Below are 21,799 nucleotides of genomic sequence, written 5' to 3' on the forward strand. Positions count from 1 at the left end.
TGCTTCCCCACTCATGAAGCTTTCTCCCTGAAAGCAGGTGGGGCCCTGGGACTTGAACTTGGGTCCTTGCACACTGTAATGTGTATGTTTAACTGAGTGCATCATTGCCAGGCCCCTGGAAGAACATGATCTTTCTGTAATTTATATTAAACTATCAGAAACTGCCTTCTATCTAAAGATAAGAAGTATGTGCTTTCATTCATTTATTCATTTAAATTTTTTTAGGAACTCCCAGGCTGCACAGGTGCTTGGCTTCACTGCTTCAGGCAACTTGCTCACTCAAGACAGATAGGAAGGACTGGGGTGTGAGCTGAGGCCTCAAACTTGAGTCACACACAGCGAGGCAGGTGGGCTACCTACCCACTGAGCAATCCTGCTGGCCCAAGCAGCATGTCACTGGCTTATTTTGCCATTTTGACCTTCACAGAGTGTCAGAGGCACTTTTGATGAATGCACCCACTCATTTAATCATACCTTCATTCATTCAGCCAGTATTTTACTCAAGTCACTAAGTCTGTGACAGACACAGGAAGGAATGAGCTAAGACAGGAGAGGGCTAGGGAGACAGCCCAGTGGTGATGCAAAAGCTTCCATGCCTGAGGCTCTAAGGTCCATGGTTCAATCTCCAGCACCACAAGCCAGAGCTGAGCAGGACCCTAATTTAAAAAAAAAAGAGAGAGAGAGAGAGACAAAGAGAGGGCGCTATTTGGATAGTTTTAAGTTTACCAAGGGAGAAGACATTTATCAAAGAAACACCGGAATAATATGCTCCTATTGCTATAATTACACAGGGGAACATAGTGGGCTGGAGGGGGTCTGAGGATGGCAAGAAATGTTCCCGTAAGAGTGACTTTGCTCACCGTGCCTGTGTTCCCAGGTGCTGGTGGGGCTCGAACTAGGGTCCTCAGGCATGGGAGAAATGGAGGCTCTAGTGGCTGAGCCCCAAGCTTTGTTCCCTCATCCTTTTTTTTAAACTAGACAAGACACTGCTCAACTCTGGCTTATAGTGGCGCCAGGGATTGAACCTGGGCTAGTTCCTCTGAAACGAGTTGCATAAACCACTGTACTATCTTCTTGGCCCAGCCCAAGAACAATGTTTATTTCTGTTTTCTTCGTTTTTAACCAGAGCACTGCTCAGCTCTGGCATATGGTGGTGCAGGAGGACTGAACCTGGGATTTTGAAGCCTCAAGTATGTAAGTCTCTTTGCATAACTTTTAAGCCACCTACCCCCTGCCTTATTTATTTTGTTAATATTTTATTTATTTACTTATTTATGGTTAGAGAGAGAAAGACACTAAGTAAGGAAGAGCCAGAGAGAGAGAGAGAGACCAGAGCACTGCTCAGCTCTGGCTTATGGGGGTGCTGGGGATGGAACCTAGGACCTTGGAGCCTCAGGCATGAAGTTTCTTTGTCACCCACCCCATCGCTAGCTGAGAATGGCACTTAAGTCAGAGGTGAAGACTGAGTAGGTAGGAGCCTGACTTTGAAAGGGGTGGTGGAAGAGTCAAGGCAAGGAAACACACAAGTACCAAAGTCAGGAGGGGACCCAAGCCTGTAGTAACTAACTGATGCACCGCGTCTCAGAAAGGCTGAGGCTGAGGCTGAGGCTGAGGCTGAGGCTGAGGCTGAGGCTGAGGCTGAGGCTGGAACTGGGTCAGCAACAGATCTCCCTGGCCTAGTGCACGTGCTCTGTTACGGGCATGACAAGGGGTTAAGTCTGGACCCCATGGTGCTGAGGGGGGCTTTGGTTCTGTGGTGTCTCTGTCTCTCTCTTTGGATCTTAGGTCAGCCTGGAGTGGTGAAGTTCCAGTGATTACCAAAAAAAGAAAGAAAACAAAAAGGCTGGCAGCTAAGAAAATGAACTGGGCAAGGGGGGAAAAAAAGTAACATTACAAAAGTAAAAGGTCACAACATTTACTATCTAAGTCATTTTAAGTCTTTATGGAAGGGCTGCAGTCGGAAGCTTAGGTAGTTCTCTGGCCCATCAGTTCCTAGCAACACAACCCTGCACCTTACTGATCTGAAGTTCATCATTCTCTGTGTACATAGGTGCCTGCTTATTTCACCTACAAAAAATATTACAATACATAGTCCTGTTTGAGTAGACTGTATGGCTTGGAAAAGGGATGCCTATGTGGATGGCAAACACTCTAAACTACGACAAGAGATGTTGTCCAAAAGCCATCAGGAGGCTCCCACAATACCCAAAGTGAGAACCAATGGGGATGCTGGTGTGCTGAATAGCACAATAAAAATACAACTGCACACATCACTATGAGAACCCTGCATTAACCAATGTGCCAAAATTCAAAAGGCCCGAAAGAAGTTAGTTAGCAACAGAATTGAATCGAGGGCAGAAATGAACACATACTGAGCAAGGGTATCACATGGACTTACTGCCAAATTTTCCTTTTAGTTTGTGTGTCAGAACTTAACACTCCTTCTACACTTCCTATAACTCACAGTAAATGCCTATGTTGCCATCTAGAAAGGACATTAACACTTGTTACACATCATACCCATGCTCAGTTTATGGTCTACTTGGAGGACTGCACCCATGCAATATAGAAAGCCAGTTATCCCAACCTAATTTTCTATTGGTTTAGCTGTTCTTCCTTGCCCGTGTGCTACATTTACCATGCTGCTACATTATTCCCAACTTGACTTCATTCTGTATTAAAAGACCACTCTTCTACTTTAGAGAGACACCTCCTACACCCTCTTAGCCTCAATCACAGGGGAATGCAGTAAGTCTGACAGTCAACTTCACTGTTGTGAATATTAGTAATTCCTAGGGCCAGAAGACAGCTCAGTCGAGTGTGTGCTGGCTTCCAGCCCAGACACCACATATGAACACCATGGTGCATATGTGTGTGTGTATATGTATGTATGTATGTGGGGGGGAATCCATGGATGGTGTTGCAGTGACTTGATAACACTCAATATAAAATAATGTCCACATTTCCATCCTTTAAGGGGAAATATGGATGAATTGAGATTATACGTAATGCTAAGAAAAACAGAACAATATACAAGAGCTTGATGCAAGTTACACACACACACACACACATCAACAAAGGGAAAAGGTAAAAAGAAAAATAAACAAAAATGTCTGCTACCTCCAAGAACGAGACATATCTTATCAATATAGTAATAAGCACACTAAATTATCTTGCTGTTGTGACTTGAAAAGAAAAAATAAAGAAAGTAAGGATAGTGAAAAATCCCAACTCCAAGGCTTCCAGATTTACGAGATGAGAGTAGTAACAGTGGTCAGGCAGGAGGGGAAACGAATAGTTTAACTCTAAAAAAAATTGTATTGTTTAACTGACATTCTCTTTAGACCCATACCCTCTGTTTTGTTTTTACCATGATTATTAATTATCGTTATTATTACTATTAACCAGAGCACTGCTCAGTTCTGGCTTATAGTGGTGTTGGAGATTGAAACTTGCCATCTTCAGGGCCTCAGGGATCAAAGTCTTTTGCATAACAACTATGCAATCTCCCCCACCTGGTATGTACCCTTAAGGCACCACACCCTATCATTGAATAGTGACCAAATAAATGGGGGGGGGGGGGGGTTCGAGATATAAGTTGAAATTGATTCTTGCAACCTTCTTAACAGTGGTTGGAGCACGTCCTTTCATTGGGAAATGTCTTCCCTGTTCTGTTAGAAGGACAAATAATGATGATGATAATAATAATAAACTACACTTCATTAGTGCCTTCTTAGAAAAATAAATAAACTGGGACTCGGGCGATAGCGCAGCAGGTTAAGCGCAGGTGGTACAAAGCGCAAGGACCAGCAGAAGGATCCCGGTTGGAGCCCCTGCTCCCCACCTGCAGGGGAGTCAATTCACAGGCGGTGACGCAGGTCTGCAGGTGTCTGTCTTTCTCTCCCCCTCTCTGTCTTCCCCATCTCTCTCCATTTGTCTCTGTCCTATCCAACAGCATCAATCATAACTACGATAATAAAACAACAAGGGCAACAAAAGGGAATAAATATTAGAAAAAGAAAAATAAACTGCATTACTCTGCAACTTCTTCCACCTTCATCCACCAAACTCTCCAGGCCTCCCTGACCCCGTAGATTTCCAATGAGGAGATGCCTGCCCCCCCCCCCCCAACTGTGTGACCTTGGCTGTGTCATTTGCCCCTGGGTCTGCTCAGCAGCATCCCCTGGACCTGCCCGGGGAGGACAGGGAGAGGGAGACTCGTCCCGGGGTCACCTGCCTGGGGTGCAGCTGCAGGGGACCCCTGGAGGCTGGGGGGTCTTTCCCTCAGCACCTAACTCCCCTTCCAACGTGCTCCTGCCCCCAAAGGGCAGGCGGGGTGCTCCCGTCCCCCGAGGTCAGGCGGGGTCACCTGGAGCCGCTCCCTGCCGCTCCCCCTGCCTCAGCCGGGTAGCAGCGCGCCCCTCCCGGCCGAGCCGCACCTCGGCGCCCCCGCCCGGCACATCCGCCCCCCGCGCCCCTCCCCCCCCCCCCCCCCCGCCGCGGCCGCCGACACTTCCTGGCGGCGGGGCCCGGCCGCGGCTTTTACAAACCGCCGCGCGCCGCCCCGAGGGCCCCGTCCCCAGACGCGTCCGCGCCGCCGTGAGTACCCAGCCCGGCGCTCGAGCCCCGGTCCCGGGGAGTCCCCAGACTCCCTCCATTCGGCGAGGCCCGACGGGGGCCGGGCCGGGACGGACACGCCTTACCGGCAACTAAACCGCAGACTTCACTAGCCACCTTTGGAGCTCTCTCCAACTCCCGGATCAATTCACTCCGGCGACGCCGGAAGGACCCGAGAGGAACCAAGCGTTTTCCGGAATCCTGCCCTGCCTGAGTCGCGCAAGGGCCTATGGGGATTCGTAGTCCCACTAGCTGACCCGGGCGGCCATTCCGGTGCAAGAAGAGACTACATTTCCCAGCAAACCGTGTGGTGGAACCTAAGGCGATAGGTGGGGACTCCGGCAGCCAATGGGAGCAGAGCTCCCTGCCTTTGAGGGTGGAGGTGAGCAGCTGAGAGAGCGTGCAAGAGAGAAGAGGAAGGGTGGGGTGCGCTCTCACCTGCGCCAATCAGCGTGCAGGGCGGTCCTGGGGGAGCTCCGCGCGGCGGCGGGCGCGGAAGAGCTGGGCTGGGCGCCAGCGGGTCAAACACCCCGGGAAAGTCGCCCTGGAGCCGGGGCGCTGAGCGGGGCAGCAGGCAGGTCGGCAGAGCCGCAAGCTCACCGGGCGGCCAGTAGTCATCCCAGGCCAGGAAGTCTGGCCGAGCCGGGGCTCCTCCTACGGTGCTCAGGCTTGCTGCTCGGCGGCGGCTCCAAGTGCACGGGGTCCCGGCAAGGATTGGAGGCGGCAGCGGCTCCCGGGAAGCTCGAGGAGTGGGGAGGAGCCTGGCCGCTGGGGCCGCCCCCGGAGGCGGGGCCTGGGGCCCGGAGCTGCGGAGGGCGCAGCTTGCTCAGGACTTTCCCTGGAGAGAGGAGCTGGCGGGCGGGCGGTCTCCGGCGTGGGAGCCTGCACCTTGCACCTTGCATCCCGCACCTCGCACCCCGCGTCCCGCGGGCGCTGCAGGTGCCCAGAGGTAAGTCGGTCGCCCCCGGGAAATGCAGTCTGCGGGCTGGGGTACCCAGACACGCTGGACAGTCTCCTGTTGGGGAAGGGGACCGGCGGTGCAGACCCTTTTTCGGTGATAGAAGAACATTCCAAGACTTAAAGGACGGGGGGGGGGGGGGGGGTAGAGGGGATAAATGCAAATGGTGGCTGGACTCAGGTATACGAAGGGCGTGGTTGGTGGTTAAGGTTCGAGTTGTACTATGAAAACTGATAGGAACTATGAAAAGCCAGGGGACCCCTGCTCATTGGGGACAAACTGGGTGATGTCTGTGTAGCTGACAGAAGGACCAAAATGTTGCCATCAATAAGGAATGACTCCAGAACTCCCTCCCCTCCCTGGAAAAAAATAACTTTGCATTTCTTCCTTCTTTAGTGTTGACTTTTGTCGTTATTTGATCCCGTTGTCCCTGCCTCCGACCTATTTTTATTTTTGTTTTTCTTTCTGAAAAAAAAGTGGTTGTGCCTTAGATTGATAGAATTAGAAGAGAGATCCATATGCAAGAAACAAATGCAGACAGGGATTATGAAGGTGACTGCATCTATCAGAAGCGCAAGTTTTGCTGGCAAGAATATAAAAATGTGTTTTGATAGATGGGTAATTTGTTTTCCTTCCAGCGACTATAGAATGTTGAAACAAAGACATGGACTCAACCTACAGTAAGGACCTATGTTGTGTGCTTCATTGCTGCTCTTGTTCTCCTACTTGTGTCCGCTAATACTTGTACATTAAAAAAAAAAAAGTGGAAGGAAAGCTGTGTGGAGGATTTTTTCTCTTTTTAGAGAGGACGTGCTAAATGATAACTCATAGGATGTGCAATTATAAGTTCAGATGTAAAAAAGCACACATAACAGTGTCATAAAATTACAGTTTATTCTCACTGCTGTGTGTGTTCTTGGAATTTGATTAAAGATGAATCTAGGGATAAAAATAGGCTTTTGATATCAGGTAAAGATGCACATCTCACCTGCCTTGGAATTAGTCTTGTCCTTTTGTAAAAGCCTGCGGAAAGCTATTTGCGTAGTTGGTTTTCCTTTCCCGTTTAGATCCCCCCCCCCCCACAGCTTATGGTTTTGCAGCCAAATGCTTTCACTGACAGTTCAGGTCTGTATAAATACTACTTAGTCTTTCCTTCCTTCCTTCCTTCCTTCCTTCCTTCCTTCCTTCCTTCCTTTCTTCCTTCCTTTCTTTTTTTTTTTTTTGTTAGTATGGGTCAGTAAAATAAAACATTTGACTTTCTTGTTTCTTTGTTGCTTTCCACTTATGATGGAGGCATTTTATTTCTGTTATGCCCACAAAAATATTTTTAAAAAATAACTGGAAAAACTATCTCCTATCGTAAGAGTACAATCCTACTGATACAGTTATGTGATGTGTGTGTTTTCTCCCCTCCAGCATCCCCTCCCACACACCAGAAATATATAAATATAGATGGACAGATCTTAGAAAAACAGCTGCTTTGTTATGATTCCCCCAAACAGATGAGATGAAGTATTCATAGCAGGAAAGAGCTGAGCAGAACGAAATGACAACAGAAGCCACTAAACTTAGCCAAGGTAGGGATCTGATTTTTTTTTTTATCTTAGCTACATCACCATCAGGGTGGAATATTAATCCACTTAGATGATATGACCCTGTGAAAATAATCTTAGGGGGAATATAGGTACAAGAGTGTCGTACTACTTGGAAAAGATTGTGTTGGCCATTGTTGTTTGTGATTAAATGGATTGCCCTGAATCAGTTTTCAGCATCTATCTCAGGCTCTGCCACTGATTCATTTTGTGAATTTGAACATTTCATACCAGTGGCTTATTTCTCCACATGTGATAATCACAATTAACAATAACAATAGCAATGAAGTCCTTCCAAAGCCTTTACTAATAGAGCTTTTGGAAAGAGTCTGTGGATTGGATAAGGATCGAGCAAGTGGATAGAAAATGAATATCAAAACAGTTGAAATTTAGATGCATTTCTTTAAATCTCAACTATATATAGGTCATTTGCTCTGAGGTACCATAAAGCATCAACCCTTCCAGAGAACAAATGAGTCCATGGCATTAAAACATTGAGTTAAAACACTTTTCAGAATATGATCCTTTTTTGTTGTAGCAATAGGAGATTGATACTTGAATTTCTGTATCATTTGGGTGGAAGTAAATCATGTTCTTATAAAGGAAAGAGTTAGTAGCAATATATCGTACTTGGCAATTTGCTACCTTGAACTCTGGACATATTTTTCAATTAACGTTTCACATTGAATCTCAGCTAATATGATGACTTCTTGATCGTATATTATAGGTGTTGAGAAGGCTCATTATGAGACAGTTTATAATTTTATTTCCCTGTGCTAAGCGCATATTTATTCCGCTCTTGATTTTTATTAGCTTTAGAAGGCTGTCACTGTATTGTGGGATGAGAAAGAAAAACCAACAAATTGCAGACTTTCTCCCTTGAATGAAAGATGAGACATTAAACTCTGGGGCTTAATGTCCTGGAGTCGAAAGATGAGGGTAATTTCAAATTATGGTCTATTTTGGATTTTCAGTTTAGTGCAGACTTTCAGCCTTTGGAGACTGAAATAATCGAACAGCATGGGTTTCTCTTGTTCTTTCTGAGAGGAGGTTCGGTGATCAATGTAGTCCCAAAGAGCAAGACTTGAAGGTTCAACATCAGATGACTGTGGTACCCAAGAGAGGGAGAGGGAGATTGAAATTATAAGGAGCGAGAGGCAGCTCGGCAGGTTGAAGCAGCTCAGACACTAAGGACCACAAATGCCAGAGCAGTCTTCTGGCCTCCATCTCAGTTAATTAATTAATTAATTAATTAATTAGATGTTTAATGGGCATGGGTTGGTAAGAAGAATACAACTTAAGAAACATACCCCCTTTGCAGGCACCTATCACAGAGATATGAGAAGTGTTATCCTTGTGTCAACAACTGTACTGTAAACCATGACCCACCTACCCCACCCCCATAAAGTGATTAAAAACTGTATTATGCATGTGTAGGTATAGCTGTGCTATGCATATATAGGTATGTATAGTATATATTGTTTCACTGATTCAAGAAGTATTTCAAATGAAAACTAGTACTGCACTGTGGGAATAAAAGGTATATGTTGTATTACTCCAGAGGAAGTTGGTGCTCTAAACTTTGTGAAGCTAAACATAAAAAAAAAAAAAAGAAAGAAAAAGAAAAGAAGCCCTTATCATGAGAGAAAAGTTTAAATGTGTTGTTGTTATTAAGTACAGGTAATCAATTTCATGACCTCTCCCCTATATTATTATTATTATTATTACTGAATATAAATAGAGAAAGGTGAGGGAAGGATACTATAGCATGGAAGCTTCCTTTAGTACGGTACAGGGCCAAGCTCCAACTCAGGTTGCTCACATGGCTAAACAGTGCACTACCCAAGTGAGCTATCTTACCCATCCTATGTTGTTTTCTCTTAAATTGGAATCTCGGATTAATATTCACATATGATTTTGAGGTATCAAGGGCTTCAGGAAAAAGACTGCATTCTACCTGGTGGCTCACCTGCCAGAATGCGCAAGTTAACACTAGGAAGGAGCCAGGCTTCAGCCCCTGGTCACCAACCTCATGGAATCATCTACTTTCTTTTTTCTTTTCTTTTTTTTTTTTTTACAAGAGCACTGTTCAGCTCTCTCTGGCTTGTGGTGGTGTGGGGGATTGAACCTTGGACTTCAAAGCCTCAGACATAAGGAGTCTGTATAACTATTATGTTGTTTACCCTCCATGCTCTTGCCTTCTCGCACTCTCTCCCTCTCTAAATAAATGGCCACTGGCTATAGTGGAGTCTTGAGGCTGAGCCCCAGCAATGACCCTACTTGCTAATAAATAAATTAATTAAAAATTAAATAAGAGTAATTTCAAAAAGATATGGTGTGTATTTACTTCAGAAAGGTGAACGACATCACTTCAAAATGAAATTCAGCATTGTTTGGAGATAGTATTATAAAAGGAGTCCACGTTGTTGTCTCAGTGTAATAACAGAGATACTTGTTCATGATCATGAAGAAACTCCTCACCTTTTCTTTTTTTTTCTTCACAAATCCTAAGTTTAACCCTGCTTTGGGGATCAAGAATATTAGACAAAGGTAAGGATTCATTTTGGTTTTGTTTTCAGTTTCACCTGTCCTGTTTTCAAGGTGTGGTCCTGAAAGCTGACTTTGTTTCAAGTAACTGGGTGATTAGCCCCTGGAGATCTTACACTTCTATCTCTTGTTAACTGTAAGCACTTTGTATCATGCTGAGCATAAAGAAATTGCCTTATGATTGCTTAGTGAACTTTAACTACCAGTGGATACTTCATACTCTCCATGTTGAAATGCCTTACACTTTTTTTTTTTTTTAAGATTTATTAATGAGGAGGAGAAAATGAATCAGAGCATCACTCTGGCCAGGGATTGAACTTGAGAACTCAACACCTTACTGCTGCTCTACCTCATGGGTAGCTACTTTGCACTTTGACCAAGAAGAGTTAGTTTACCTGGACATTCATTTCTTTCTTTTATTTTTTTTCCTTCCAGTTTTATATGACAGGACAAAGAGAAATTGAGAGGGGAATGAGTGATAGAGAGATTGACAGAGAAACACCTGCAGATCTGCTTCAGTGCTCTTGAAGTGTCCTCTCTGCAGGTGGAGAGTGGTGGCTTCACCGCAGGTCCTTGGACATGGTAATTAATATCTTCATTGAGCCTTGTGAACTTGGTGTTGTATCAGACAGTAGCGGCAGGCCGGCCCCATTTGATTCAGTCTTTTCTGGACTGCAAAAAATCAAATCTACTACCATTTTGCATGCCAGCATTCCTATTTCTCCTAGAGAGATGAAATCAGGATGAGTGGTCCTGAAGGTGGCGTAGAAACCAAGCATAGTTCATTCCAGGATACCACATGTGCCAGAGTGATGCTCCGGTTCTCTCTCTTTCATTAATAAATCAGTCTTTTTATGGGGTTAGACAGTGACACATTTCTATGCACAGGGACTCAGGTTCACACCCCCACCCCCCCATCTCCACTTGTAGAGAGGAAGAAGCTTCAAGAGCAGTAGAGCAAGGGGCCACACAGTGGCCCACCTGGTTAAGTGCACACATTATAGGTTCAAGCCCCTGGTCCCCACCTGCAGGGGGAAAGCTTCATGAGTGGTAAAGCAGGGCTGCAGGTATCTCTCTCGGTGTCTTTCCCTCCCTATATTCCCTTCCCCTCTCAATTTCTCTGTCTGTCCAATAATAAATAAATAAATAATTTAAAAAATGGAGCAATGCTGCAGGTGTCTATTCCCCCCCCCCCCCCCGTTTCAGTTTCTGTCTCTATCAAAAAGAAACAATGAATAAAGCTATCTGGGTTTTTTTTTTTTTTTTTTAACAAAAGAAAGAGTGAGAGGTGGATGGAGAGGAAGGCAACCCACCTGTTCATTCCCTGGCATTTAGCCACTAGGGAAGCCCATGACTCACCATCATTTTACTGAAAATGAAACTTTATAAAAAAAACATTTCATTCCTTGGAAAGTGAATTTGCTCTTCCATTTTCCTGATCATCCACCCTTTCCCCTCCCCCCCAGGAAAAAAAAGCGTTCAGGCTTATTGGAACACAGTTGACATACATGTAGAATTGGACATTTACTGTGTGCATTTGACCTTCCAGAAACAAATCAGTCTGATCAGTGTTAGAATTAAGAAGTCAGATATGTTCTTTTTTCTTTCATTATTTTAAGACCAGGAGAATTTTTTTTAAAAAAAGGATAAATAGTCTTTAATAATAAATATTTGAAAGGTCGGGTGGTAGGTTAAGCACATATGGCACAAAGCGCAAGGACAAGCTTAAGGATCCTGGTTCAAGTCCCCGGCTCCCCACCTGCGGGGGGAGTTGCTTCACAAGTGGTGAAACAGGTTTGCAGGTGTCTGTCTCTTCCCCTCTCTGGCTTCCCTTCCTCTCTTGATTTCTCTGTTCTATCCAACAACAACGACAGGAATAACAACAATAATAATAACCACAACAACAATAAAACAACAAGGGCAACAAAAAGGGAAAAAATAGCCTCCTAGAGAAGTGGATTTGTGGTGTAGGCACCAAGCCCCAGCAGTAACTTTGGAGGCAAAATAAATACATAAATATTGCTATCTTTTGACATGCTTTTACTAGCAATCTGCTAGATAATAATAATTAAAAAAAGAAGTGGGCATAGAACTAATAATTGAACAATCTCTTTTTGTTCCATATCCCTTTGGTATCACTCTTCATGGTAAACATTATACCTTGTGTAGAATTAACAGGGTACACAGCTGTCTTCCTCACCAAATGGTTCGTATCTTCAGAATGCAGACTTGGTATTTACTATGAGAGTCCTACACATAGCCTCTTCCCACCTGCTTAAATGCACACATCACAGTAGGCAAGGACCCAGGTTCAATCCCTTGGTCCCCACCTACAGAGGGGAAGCTTCACGACTGGTGAAGCAGGGGTACAGGTGTCTCTCATCTCTATCCCTCTCTATCACCCCTTCTGTCTCAATTTCCCTCTTTATCTAATAAATAAATTTAAAAAATATTTTTACATGGTGAATTCACCTTCTTCACCTCATCTTGGATGAAATTTGAAGGAATTATGTGAAGTGAGATAAGCCAGAAAGAAAGATGAATATGGGATGAACTCTCATAAACAAAAGTTGAACACAACTTATAATAAGTTGTTATAAGAACAGAAAGGAAACCACAAAGCAGGTCATGGACTTGGTTTGGTCTATTGGACCAAAGTAAAGGACTCTGGGACAGAGTGGGGGTGGGGGGAGTGTTCAGGTTCTAGAACATGATAGTGGAGGAGGACCTAGATGGAGGTTTAGAGTGTTAAGCAGAAAACTTGAGAAATCTTACACATGTACCAGCTACTGTATTTTACTGTCAGCTGTAAACCGTTGGTCCCCCGAATAAAGAAATGTATTTTACAACCTAGACTGAAGCATCTTTTTACATGTTTCATGAACAAATACAAGAGGGCTCACTTAGATGTCTGTTTCAACAGAAAATTTAACTGTCTGCACACAGCACCTGGTTATAGGATAGTAAATATTGCTGTCAACGACAACCTTGAATGCATATGTGTACTTTAGGTAACAATTTATTGTGTATACTGTTTAGAATTTGTGTAGCCTCTTGCCTCTAGAACTTTAATGATTTAAAAATGTATGTAGAGGTAACACTTCCTGCATACATACTCAGACTTCCCGTAACTTTTTCTTGGCTCTCTCAAAATAAAAAATATATATATATTTATACAGAAAAGCCAATACATAGAATTAGATTTTATCTTCAGTCAAATTTAGCTAGTCTTGGATGATCTGTTATCAGTGAAATGGTTGAACTAGGAGGCCTTATTCAGGTTTTAAAAGCAGAATTACAGATTCTTATGTCTCTTGAGACTGCTTTAGGAAAAGAGGGTGAATTTGGAGCTGTTCACTAGCAGGGCTTGGTGTTCACCTATCCAACATCATTTCTGTTGTGAGACCCCCGTGTGGCTCAGTCTGGGGAGCCTGTCTTCTGAGCACCTCCTAGCTAGTACTGTGATTGAGTGCAAAAGAAAGGCAGACAGCAGTCCCTTTGATTTAATAACCTCATTTCCCTAAGTGCATGATTTTTCCCAGATACAGCTCATATCAGAGTTACCAGTAACAGTAACTCCAGTGTGACAAAATGAATCTGTAACACCGAATACCTAGCAGCAGTGCTTGTGCATAGACACACACACTCACACACAGGACCCTGCCTTCTCTCCTTAACTTTGTGATTTATTTTGAATCAAGAAGAGCTCATTGAATAATTTTGGTACTTTTGCCCATATTGGTTGCTTCTGTTGTTTTGTCTCATTGTTCTTATTCTGTTTGTTTTCCCAGAGCACTGCTGAGCTTTGACTTGTGGTGGTATTAGAGACTGAACCTGGAACCTCAGCTTCGGCCAGGAAAGTCTTTTTGCATAACCACTATGCTACCTCCTCAGCCTGTCATGTTCTCAGTAACCTCGCTTTTGTTGTGAAAAACTCTGTTTTGCTCTGAGGCCTTTTCACCCAGTGTAATTGGAAGAGTTAGTTGACTTGGCAGATTGTCCACCTTTTAGGAGGACTCATATTTTTTTTTCATTTTTTTATTATCTTTATTTATTGTATAGAGACAGCCAGAAATGGAGAGGAATGGGGATATAAAGAGAGAAAGAGACAGAGAGACACCTGTAGCACTGCTTCACCACTTGTGAAGCCTTCCGCCTGCAGGTGGGCAGGAGGATTCATAGATGACTATAGTAGGCAGACCGTTTTGCCATTCACTTGAATTAAATCAGTCACTGGGACATTTAACTGCTTTGTACTTCACAAAGTAATTTCCAGCCATTGAAGCAGTAGGTATTTGGGGGAATCCATTCAGCCGTCCCAGTTCAGAAACCCTAAGGAAGTTTCCTAAATTGTAAGTAAATATTAAATCACATTTTCTGTCTAAGGCCGATCAAATTGTAATTTGTAGGTTATTTGACATATTGTTCTGGATGAAATTCACATACTACCCGTGTTCTTACAACTATATAACAAGGGTGGGGGAGGTAGCATCATGGCTATGCAAAAAGACTTTCATGCCTGAGGACCTGAGGATTGAAAGGCTTCAGGTTCAGTCCCACCACATGCCAGAGCTGAGCAGTGCTCTCATAATATAAACAAACAAAAACAACCACATAACATTACTATGTTTGCTTAGCTAAAGGACCATTTACAAACTGTAATGTCTTGAGCACAAGATATGTTACTTAGATCTAAGTCAGAATAATAACTTTTTAGTGACTGGAAAAATAGTTCAGTTGGTAGATTGTGGGATTTGTATACCCAATGCTCCTGGTTCGATCCCTGACATTACATGTTCCAGTGTGATGCCCTTGCTTCTTTATGAGATAATTTCACAGGAGTTAGTGCCTTGAATTAAACATTGGACACTCAAGTATGAGATCCCAAGTTTGATCCCCAAATCACATGTGCCAGAGTGATACTCTGGTACTCTCTCACTTTCTTTCCTTCTCTCAACTAAATAAACAAACATTTAGTGAGTCTTCTGTTGAGTTTTTTGTCTTTGTTTCAAAGTTACTTACATATTCTTTTTAAAAAATGGCAATATCTTACAATTAAGAAATCTGAATAACCATGTTTCTAGTGAAACAGCATATGTTAATAGTAATACAGAATTAAACATTTTGAAAGAGAAAGGCAGTTCAGTATCCAAGCTTATCTTATAACTAAACTCTTAGATTGTAACCCAAAGTCACTAAAGTAATTTTAAAGTAGATACGGTAATAACCAGGAGTGCTGTCAGCTGCATGTTATGCATTAAAAAAGTGTGGGTCCTTTTTTGTTTGTTTTTGTTTTTGTTTTTACCAGAGCAAGAAGTCTAGAAGAAGGTAGTTATTTAATTTCTGTCAAGAGACTCAATGTTGTCCCAGCATTCTGTTGTACAGTTTTTCAGGGGGTGGAGGGTGGTGGTGGGGGAGAGATCGAGACAAAAATAGGAAGGGGAGAGAGAGAGAGAGAGACAGTTGGAGCACTGTTCTATCACTCTTGAGACTTTCCTCCTGCAGGTGAAGACTGTGGGCTGGAACCCAAGTGATAAGTGCTCTCTACCTTGTACACCACTGCCTGGCCCCCTTATAATTTGTCTTATACTTGCTGCAAGATGAAGATTCCTGCTGATCCAGTGATCACATATCCAGTCTAAGGTAGGAAGAATGAGCATTGGCTATGCCTAGCAAGTCTTTTATCAGTAAATAAGCAATTGCTTAACTACCTGTAACACCCCTGTGGACTTACTGGCCCAAGCAGATAGTTGCCTCTAATGTTATGAACTAGGAAGGATGTTTGACCACTGCTAGATGAAATGGGAACGAGTGTTAAAAATGACTTAGGAATGAACCATCATTAGTTACATGAAAGTCTAATGATTAAAGCAATGGTAGTCTGTTTCTAGCGCTAGCAAAATAGCATCATCATTATGCAAAACGACTGTCATGCTTGAGGCCCCAGAGTTCCCAGGTTTAATCTCCTGCACCACCATAAGCCAGAGATGAACAGTGCTCTGATCTTTCTATATATTAAAAACAAAAACTTCCTAAGTTAGAAAACTTGAATAACATTATATCAAGTTATCACATTCATAATTGGTAATATGTCTGCTAAAAAGACCACCTAATGCGTACTGTGTTTATTATACTTTTCGTGACAGACATACTGAGTGACACTCTCAAGTGTTTTTGTTACAAATCTGCTTTAAATGCCAAAGTATAGGGCTGGGTGGTGGCGCACCTGGTTGAGTGCATGTTACAATGTGCAAAGACCCAGGTTCAAGCCCCTGTTCCCACCTATAGGAGGGAAGCTTTGTGATGTGAGTGGTGAAGCAATGTTGCAGGTGTCTCTCTGTCTCCTCTATCAGCCCCTTGCCTCTGTAGTTCTGTCTGTCTCCAATAAATAAATAAAGATAATTAGAGAATTAGAAAGAAAGTACCTTGCAGGTGGCGCAAAGTACAAGGACTGGCACTAAGTATCCCTGTTCAAGCCCCCGGCTCCCCACCTGCAGGGGAGTCGCTTCACAGGTGGTGAAGCAGGTCTGCAGGTGCCTATCTTTCTCTGCAGGTGCCTGTCTTCCCCTCCTCTCTTGGCTTCTCTCTGTCCTATCTAATGATGACATCAATAACAACAACAATAATAACTACAATAGTAAAACAACAAGAGCAACAAAAGGGATAATAAATATTTTTTTAAAAACCTCAAAGAATTACCATGTAATCTGCATTTAAAAAAATGTGCCTAATGCAAATCAAAGAAGAAGCAAGTGTTAAGATTCTTTTTAGGATCTCTCTGTCTGAAAAGAGGCAAAACAAGCCATTGTTTTCTACCAAAAAAAAAAAAAATTAAAAAGAACCTCACATTGAATTGTAATTCTTGGAAAATGGTGTGCTTATCCATTTCTAAAATGTGAAAAACATCAACATCTACACAGTGACTGTTACCTAAATTGTGATTCACTCTTATAATGATAAATCATGGGTTTACAGTTATACTAAATTATGATTTCTTGTAATAGGAGAATCTGAGCAGGAAACAGAAACAAGAGCTGGTGAAATACCTTACCTAGATAGCCTAGATAGTACAATACTTTGCCATGTGTACAAACTCAGATTTGAACCTGTCCCACACTGCTCTAAAGAAAGCTTTGGTGCAGTGTTCTTATGCCCTCCTTCACCCTCCCTAGCCCTTCTCTCTTCCACTACCTAAAATTTCAAAGAATGAAAGAAAGAAACAAGTGCATTTTTTTTTCCTACAAAAGAGTCTCAGTCCAAGGTATTCACCATAAAACCTTACCTGTTGCAGTTCTGTGGATCTCTATATCAACATTATCATTGCCCATAGTTGACATTTCATTCATGTTGCTTCCTCTGAGGGGTTTTATTGAGATAAAACTCTGTAGATACCATCACGTGTAAGTTTCAAAACTATTTCTACTTGTAGCATGAGAATGGCTACTATAGAGTAATACAAATAAATAAAATCACTTCTTCTAACATCTTGCCAATGTAACTTAACAATTGAAGTTATTGTAAGTTGACACTGGTATAAACTGATGTTACAGTGATATCACAACAGTTGGCGGTAGAAGCTGAGAAATGACACTGATATCTATGATAATGAGAGAAATCTTTGAGGAAGAAGTAGAGCAATGTACAGGTGTATGTGGCCTATTGACTAAAAGCAAGAGATCAGCCTGTAGTATTTGTATTAGTTTATTTTGTAAATCAAAAGCTATTGTAAGACAGCTATATTCATTCATTAACATGTTATTATTAAAATTTGTTTTCTTGGGCAAGCCAAGTGGTTTAGCACACATAGTACTAAGCACAAGAACCTGCGCAAGGATCCAGGTTTGAGCCCCCACTCCCCACCTGCAGTGAGGACACGTCACAAACAGTGAAACAGGTCAACATATCTTGTCTTTCTCCCTATCTCCCACTTCCCTCTCAATTTTTCTCTGTCCTGTCCAATATAATGGAAACCTGGCTGCCAGGAGCACTGGATTTGTAATGCCTGCACTGAGCCTGGCAAATAAATAAACCCGAAAAATAAATAAATAAATAAATAAATAAACTTCTTGGTTAAACCATAGAGATGAGGCATTGGTACAAAAGTCACATGGCCCCAAGTCTTAAATATCCTTTTCAAATATGTTAATTAGCTACTCATTAAAAGGTGTGGGCCCTGAAGTAGACAAATTTTAATCTGTTAACTTGAACCAAAGGCTATTCCTGTTGACATAATGACATTTTACATGAAGTGCATTGCTCAATAGCCAGCATGTGGCAGATACTCATGAAATGATACTTTACTGAAATGTTTTTTTATTTTTTGTATGTGACTTCTCATTTTAAGTGAATAATTTAATTCATGTGAGGTGAAATTCTAAATTTACATACACCTTCCCTCTAAAGTAAATGTTTAAGAGATGAGGAAATATGTCATCAAACTGTAAGAAATTTTCAAGAATTGCACAGTATATTATGTAAGGATACTGAGACTGATCTAACAGTGGGTCTAGGGAGACAGCATAATATGTATACAAAAAGCCCTTTATACCTGAGGCTCTGAGATTCCAGGTTCAGTCTTCACCAGCACCATAAGCCAGAGCTGAGCAGGGCTCGGGGGGGGGGGGGGGATACCTAACAATGCAAGTGTATGAAAAAGTAAAACACAGACATCAAAGTGCAATGACCTAATACTGAATAGAATGTTTGAACATCGTGGGAAACCATGACAGTTAAAAAGGAAGTTATTGCATTAGCACTTAGAAGAAAAGGATATTTCAGAGTATATGCATTGAGAAGGAGCATCACTGTAAGTCTTACAGAAGTAGAAGAGATTGTCAGTGAACATCACAAACAAGTGTGTAGCAGCAAATTAGATAGTCTAGGTGAAATGACTAGACTAGATTGCTACAAAGACGCAAAGCGTCTTAAAAAGAAATAGAAAATCGTGGGGCCCTGTGGTGGTGCACCTGGTTGAGCATACGTGTACAGTGAGCAAAAGCCGGGTTCCAGCCCCAACTCCCCACCTGCAGGGGGAGAGTTTTGTGAGTGGTGAAGCAGGGCTGCAGGTGTCTCTGCTTTCTTCCTCTCTGTCATACCCTTGACTTTCGATTTCTGGCTGTCTCTATCCAATAAATAAATAAAGATAATATAAAAAAGTGTTGATTGTCTATTTGAAAGAAAGTCGAGAGAAAGAAGAGGAAACCTACATACAGACTTAAAAACCCTCATGGAAATGTTAGCAGACAAGTGCTGACAATAAACACAAGTGATAGGCCATCATCAAGTAAGATTTATTCCAGAAATATAAGTTTGGTTTAACATGAAAATCAATGTAAATAATATTCCAGGTCTATAAAATTAAAGACACATCTCAACAAGAGCAGAAAAATATATTTTAAAAAATTTTATTGAGCTTCTGCTATACCAGACAGTTTATCTTAGGCTGAACTTTTTTTTTTATAGTGAAGACACTGGGAGAGCTATAGAGACAAAGATTCTCAAACTGATAAAGGACAAGTATATAAAAAAGCAGGAGCTATTCAATATGCCCTCATTTTGTATGGTGAAAGACTAAATATTTACTCTCACCATCAGGAATAAGAGAAGAAATGTCTCCATCCACCTAGCTATGTCAGGATTGTATTGGATGACTTAGCCAGAAAAGTCAGGCAGGAAACAGAAATAGAAGCATCAAGATTTGCAAGGAAGAAGTAAATCTCTCTGTATTCACAAATCCAATACCTTGGAAATACGGAACCCTAAGGAACATACTCACACAACTACTAGTCCTCATAAAACAGTTCAGCAATGTTGCAAGCATTAAGATCAATACCAAGGAAACAAATGTATATACACTAGCAGTGAGCACCCAGAATCAAAGAATAGCCCATTTACAGTGGCATCAAAAAGAATAAAGTGTAAGCCTTATACACACACACCTGACACATATGACAGTAAAGTTAAGGAAGACCTAAATAAATCGAAAGTATCTTGTGCTCATAGATCAAATGACTTACTTTGGGACTGAGGGGGATAGATAACATAATGGTTATGCAAAAAGATTTTACCTGAGGCACCAAAGATCCCAGGTTCAATCCCCTGCACCAACATAACCCAGAGCTGTGCAGTACTCTGGAAAGAAAGGGAAGAAGGGAGGGAAGGGAAACAATTTTGTTAGGATGATGACATTTCAAAACACAAGGCTACAGATTCAATGTACCAAATATAAGCTGCCTCTTTTTTTTTTGCAAAAAATAACAGGCTTCTCTTAAAACAATGAATTGCAAAGACCTGAACACACATCTATTTGAAATAAAAAGTTCCAAAGTGAATTTACACATTTATATAGTAAACTGGTTTGTGACACACGGAAGAGCTAAAATGTGTGTTCTTTCTCACTATATACAAAAATAAAGTGAATAGCATGCCTAAATGTCAAGAGTTAATTCTGTGCAAAACATTCTTAAGACATTAAGAGTGGGGACCAGGTAGGTGGTAGTGCACCTGGTTAAGGCACACATTACGGTGTTCAAGGACCCTGGTTCAAGTCCCTGGTCCCCACATGCAAAAAGAAAGCTTCACAAGTGCTGAAGCAGGGCTGCAGGTGTCTCTGTCCCCCTCTATCTTACCCTCCCTTCTCTCTCTCCCTTGTGTCTCTCTCCCTCCCTCTCCCTCTCTCCCTCTCCCTCTTTCTATCTCTCCCTTCCCTCTTGACTTCTGGCTGTCTCTATCCAATAAATAAATATAGTAAAAAAATTAAGTAAATAAATTGGACTTCATCAGATTAAAATTTTAATTTCAAGGGACATTAGAAAGTGAAGTTGCAGAATGGAAGGAAATATTCACAAATCACCTATGTACTCAGGTGCATTAAAAAACTCTTACAAATCAGAGGCCCGGAGGTAGTGCAGCAGGTTAAGCACACGCCAAGCCAAGGTCTGGCATAAGGATCCCGGTTCTAGACCCAGGCTCCCCACCTGCAGGGGGGTCGCTTCACAATCGGTGAAGCAGGTCTGCAGGTGTCTATATTTCTCTCATCCTGTCTGTCTTCTCTCTCAAAAAATAATGGCCTCCAGGAGCATTGGATGCTTAGTGCAGTCATTGAGCCCCACCAATAACCCTGATGGCAAAAAAAAAAAAAACCTTACAAACCATCAAAGAAAACAAGTTAGGAAGGGGCTGAAAGGTAGCGCAGCAGGTTAAGTGCACATGGCAAGAAGCACAAGGACCAGCGTGAAGATCCCGGTTCAAGCCCCTGGCTCCCCACCTGCAGGGGAGTCGCTTCACAAGTGGTGAAGCAGGTGTCTTTCTCTCTCCCTCTCTGTCTTCCCCTCTCTCAATTTCTTTCTGTACTATATAACAACAACAGCAATAGCAACAATAGTTATAACAATAACAGTGATAAAGGCAATAAAAGGGAGAACGCCTCCAGGAGCAGTGGATTCACAGTGCAGACATCAAGCCCCAGCAATAAACCTGGATGCAAAGAAAAAAAAAAAAGATAAAACAATTTATGTGGTACATCTGGCTGAACACATGTTCAGTGCACAGGGACCTTGGGTTCAAGCTCCCGAGTCCCCACTTACTGGTGGAGACTTCACAAGCCTCTAAATGGATAAAACAGTGCAGCCAGTATTTCTCTCTTCCCCTTTTCCTTTTGTCTCTATCCAATCAGTAATAAAACATTTCTTTTAAAGAAGACAATTTAATTAAAAGTAGGCAAGGAATTTGATTAGGCATTTCTTTATGGAGGCAAAGTACACAAACACAGCAAGCACATAAAAAAGATAAAAATATTGTTAGTCACCAGGCAAATACAACTTAAGATCACACTGTGATACATCACACCCATTAGAACACTAGAATGAGGGGAGTCGGGCAGTCGTGCAGTGGGTCAAGTGCATGTGGCGTGAAGCAAGGACCAGTGTAAGGATCCCAGTTCGAGCCCCCGGCTCCCCACCTGCAGGGGAGTCACTTCACAAGTGATGAATCAGGTCTGCAGGTGTCTTTCTCTCCCCCTCTCTGTCTTCCCCTCCTCTCTCCATTTCTCTCTGTCCTATCCAACAACAAAGACATCAACGACAAC

General features: G+C 42.5%; 2 protein-coding genes across 9 annotated transcripts in view; one reads left to right on the plus strand and one right to left on the minus strand.

The window, feature by feature from the left end:
• The window catches only part of PDCD10 (programmed cell death 10), a 53,668-nt gene extending 48,483 nt beyond the window's left edge, over nucleotides 1-5,185 (minus strand). For 2 of the 5 annotated variants that reach the window (XM_016188084.2, XM_007522955.3), the window contains exon 1: nucleotides 4,704-4,849. The gene's annotated coding sequence lies outside the window, so the exon portion shown is untranslated. Of the gene's footprint in view, nucleotides 1-4,703; nucleotides 4,850-5,055 lie in introns of those variants that run through there. The other 3 variants (XM_060171911.1, XM_060171913.1, XM_060171910.1) reach the window with 3 other exon arrangements.
• A 150-nt stretch (nucleotides 5,186-5,335) lies between these two features.
• Nucleotides 5,336-21,799, plus strand: part of SERPINI1 (serpin family I member 1) — a 118,205-nt gene continuing 101,741 nt past the window's right edge. For 2 of the 4 annotated variants that reach the window (XM_007522954.3, XM_060171908.1), the window contains exon 1: nucleotides 5,336-5,566. The gene's annotated coding sequence lies outside the window, so the exon portion shown is untranslated. Of the gene's footprint in view, nucleotides 5,567-6,991; nucleotides 7,153-9,679; nucleotides 9,718-15,219; nucleotides 15,358-21,799 lie in introns of those variants that run through there. The other 2 variants (XM_060171909.1, XM_016188075.2) reach the window with 2 other exon arrangements.

This window comes from Erinaceus europaeus, chromosome 14 (genome assembly GCF_950295315.1).
Source record: "Erinaceus europaeus chromosome 14, mEriEur2.1, whole genome shotgun sequence".
In the NCBI taxonomy this organism is placed as follows: Eukaryota; Metazoa; Chordata; class Mammalia; order Eulipotyphla; family Erinaceidae; genus Erinaceus; species Erinaceus europaeus.